Source organism: Argiope bruennichi, chromosome 3 (genome assembly GCF_947563725.1).
Source record: "Argiope bruennichi chromosome 3, qqArgBrue1.1, whole genome shotgun sequence".
Taxonomy (NCBI): domain Eukaryota; kingdom Metazoa; phylum Arthropoda; class Arachnida; order Araneae; family Araneidae; genus Argiope; species Argiope bruennichi.
This window is the reverse complement of record NC_079153.1, coordinates 80,098,983-80,099,989: the sequence shown is the minus strand read 5'-3', so window position 1 is coordinate 80,099,989 and position 1,007 is coordinate 80,098,983.

The window sequence follows — 1,007 nt, the reverse complement described above, 5'->3', positions numbered from 1 at the left end:
TTAATTTTTTATAATTATATATTCCTACATTATTAAAGAGAACATTAAAATATTTATTATTTTTTAATTAAAAATATTATTAAAATTTTGAAAATCTCTATTTTAATGAGCATTTATTACCTAAGATTTAACTAAATGCCAAATTGTGTTGCTTTAAGTCAAGTGGTCTGGCCTATAAAAAGTTTAGAATAATTATTTTATCATTTATCTTACATCTCCAATGTCGCAATTTACATATATCATTCTAGCCTATAAATATTATCGTGCCAATATATTTATTCAGTCTAGTGTCTTATTGTTTTAATCATAATAATTTATATGATAATTGTAGAAAAATTTCGGTAAAAACAATTAATTGATAATAAATCCAACTACGAAAACAACCAACCGCCATTCACCATAAAGGAGGCTTCATTCACAGGAAAATAACTCTATTTCAAATGGTTTTAAGTAACGAAACCTGTATACTATAGAGAAAAGAGAAATTTACTGGTTCATCTTTTAACTTGCTATCCCTAAATGGAGCATTCAATGAGAAATGGAAAAATGTTGATATTATTCTGAACTAAAACCGAAAACAATGTAACAAATTAGGATTAAATCAACAAATTACAAATCATGATTATGAGAGGTCTTATTTTGTAGTAATTATGATTTAATCAGTATAAAAAAGCAATACAGATTTTTAAAAATTTAAGAAGAGAACAATTGTAACAGAAAGATGGAAGTATAACTCTGGAATCATAAAGAATTTGGATAATTAAATAATGATACCTCAGAATTGTGAAACATTTTCGTTGTAAATATGTCCTTCTTGACGTTGATATGCAAGCAAGTCGAAAGCTGGAGTCAGCGTTTGGAAATTCCAGATTAAATCAGATTTGATCATTACAAAGGAATTACTTAATAATTTCAGACATATTTTTGAAAAATAATGTCATAACTTTGGTGACGTTCGTATGAAAAAATGTGATATCTGTTTCTATTTTATCGGCAAAATTCCATCA